This window comes from Curcuma longa, chromosome 4 (assembly GCF_044706935.1).
Source record: "Curcuma longa cultivar G26 ecotype Majalengka, Jawa Barat chromosome 4, ITB_CL_G26_1.1, whole genome shotgun sequence".
NCBI classification, from domain to species: Eukaryota; Viridiplantae; Streptophyta; class Magnoliopsida; order Zingiberales; family Zingiberaceae; genus Curcuma; species Curcuma longa.
Genome location: NC_133864.1, coordinates 22,307,267 through 22,310,028, shown reverse-complemented (window position 1 = coordinate 22,310,028; position 2,762 = coordinate 22,307,267). Strand labels below are relative to the sequence as shown.

Sequence of the window (2,762 nt, the reverse complement as noted above, 5' to 3'; positions counted from 1 at the left end):
CTGCAGAGTCAACTTCAGCTAGAGTGGACGCAAACCGTATTCCTTTAGCTACCCAACTGATTCAGCACGGAATACGGACACGTTGATACGACAATCAGAGTTGTGCAGTGGAAGTATGGTGGTCCCATAACCCACAGATTCGAGAATCAATCATTCAAATTATAGTATTTTGGTAATATAGTGCGTAAATAGGAAATTTGGGGACCAAATTTTTATTAGTGGGGGAGAATGTAAGATACGAGAAAATTGTTAAGGGTTAATTGTAAATAATTTAGCCTAATTGATAAGGATTAGGGATTTATGATTCATTAGGGGCTTAATTGGCTAGGGCTTGAGTTTTAATTTAGATTAATTAGAACTTAGTTAAACCATTTTCCTAAAGTCCAAATTTAGGAGTCCAATTAAAAGCCCGATTAATTCAGCCCATTAAGGTTAGTTAATGGGTTATTGGATTGGAATTAAAACCCGGAACCGTTAAGGGATAAGTTCCGCCTTTTCTCCCCACGCAACCCGGCTTCCTCTGTTCCGCGCGACCTCTTCCTCGCGCGCACGAAGACCGTGTTCGCCGATTGAATCCTTCGCCGGATTTCTCGCACCGACAAGACCTATATGAGGAGATCGAAAACCCTAGCCACCTCTACTCCCTCCTTCCTCTCTCGCCGACCCTGCGATTCCTCTGCCCGATGCCCTAGCCGCCGCGTCTCCTCTGCTCAGCGCCCCTGCCCTCGAGCGCCGCTGCACAGCCGCTCCGCCGCGCCTTCCCCTGCCGTCGCTGCTCTCATGGAGAAGAAGCCACTCCGCCACCACCATCGCGCCTCCTTCCTCCGCCGCCGACACCGCCGCGCATCTTCACCACGATCCCCTGCTCCACCGCGTCGCAACCACCGCTCGACGCTGCTGCCGAACTGCTGTGATCTTCCAACGTCGTCGCCCTGTCATTGTTGCCGTGTGGAGAAGACGTGCCACCGGCCGCCAGAAAGAGTTGACGCCGAACCCCTGCTGCCGGCCGCCACATCGTAGTAAGGATTCAATTATTATGGATTAGATTAAGGTTGGGCTTGATTGATTAAACAAATTTGGCTAATTAAGTTTAATTAGCTTATTAATCAGTTTAATAAGTAGCTAATTAGTTAATAATTAACAATTAATTAATTAATCGGTCGCATGATTCGAAGCGATTGATGGTGATTGATTAGGATTAATTAGTTTAATGGTTGGTTAATTAGTTAACAAGTAGTGGATTAATTGATTGATTAATTAGTTAATTGGTTAATTAGATTAAAGTTAGTTGAATAATTAAGGCTTGTTGATGTAACAAATAATCTTTGATTAACTAAGATAATTAATGAGTAGGTAATTAATCAGAGGATTAATTATTTTGATTGGCAATTTTAATAGGTTAATGGTATAACTATTAACTGTAAATAAATTAAGAATTGATTGATTTACTTAAGTAAGGTAATCCTTAATTATTAATCAGTTTAGTAATTGATTAAGGATCATGTACTTCATTTGGGGGGTTAATTGAATTATTAATCGGATGAATAATTCCATCATATCGAGTGAGTAGTAATTGAGTTAGATTGGAATCGACTAGAATTTACTTTGTTGAAAAATAAATATTTAGAAGATGTTATTTTGATTACAGGACCTTGACCTGTTGATAATACCATACGTGGAGGATTTCATTAGGGTCTTATTGCGACGATTTCATCAAAAGGTGGGTAAACTCTGTATCTGGTCAATACAGATCTATTCTCTTCTATGATTACCTTGTGGATATCTCTACTATAGTCGTTGTTTGATTCATGGCTTGATACTTACCTTTGTCCTTAATATGATCCTACTACCATCAATACAGTTTCCTTAAGTGTTGTTTATCTATGTTGAAATTATCATGATTGATATTGCATATACCTTGATATTGTGGTAGTTAGCGGTTGAACTATGCAAATAGCATGTGTTGTTGTTAACTCTCACTGCACAGGTTGAGTGAGAGTATTATAGCACTGCACAGGTTGGGTGCTACCTCACTGCACAGGTTGAGTGAGAACATTATAGCACTGCACAGGTTGAGTGCTACCTCACTGCACAGGTTGAGTGAGAACATTATAGCACTGCACAGGTTGAGTGCTACCAGGACTAGCTAGATAGCTTTGACTATGCATGGATTTATTATTTACTGCATTTATAGTTGATGCACTTGCTGATATATGATTATGTTTTTGTTGTTATATAACTGCTGCATTTGTATGACATACATGATGGTTATCTTGGTCTTGCTCCTGTAGTATCATGTTGAAACTGGATACCTTTTGATATCTATGCTATTAGCCGTTTGATACCTTATTTTGTTCTGCACTTCTATCTAGTACCCACTGAGTATATTTGATACTCACCACCCAGACCCTGGGGTTTTCTGTCTTCCCAGGTAGCAGATAGGTACGTGGAGCTTGGAGATTGGCCGACTGCTTCCATCTCACACCCGAAGGTTACTAGGTTTTGGGTTACTCATTTGTCTTGGCTTTACGATGTTTTCATTACGTGAATTTTCGATTTTATTTTGATATTGTGTATGTGATAGTAGTGTTGTGGCCATGTAGGCCTTGTATATTAACTGTTGAGCATTGGTATGATGTGTAGTCTTTATTCCAGCCGCATGTAGCTAAGTCTTTCTATTTATATTCAGGGAATTGTCATGGATACTGGGGAGATGCTACCGAAATTTTTCGGATAGCCTCCCGGGTCGTGACAGTTTATTA

The 2,762-nt window shown here is 40.5% G+C and overlaps 1 long non-coding RNA gene across 1 annotated transcript; it reads left to right on the top strand.

The window, feature by feature from the left end:
• Window positions 1–916: 916 nt before the first annotated feature.
• LOC141826094 (uncharacterized) lies at window positions 917–2,471 on the top strand. Its single transcript, XR_012601608.1, has 3 exons — window positions 917–1,019; window positions 1,649–1,720; window positions 2,432–2,471. It is a non-coding gene; the product is annotated as an uncharacterized LOC141826094 (long non-coding RNA).
• Window positions 2,472–2,762: the final 291 nt, after the last annotated feature.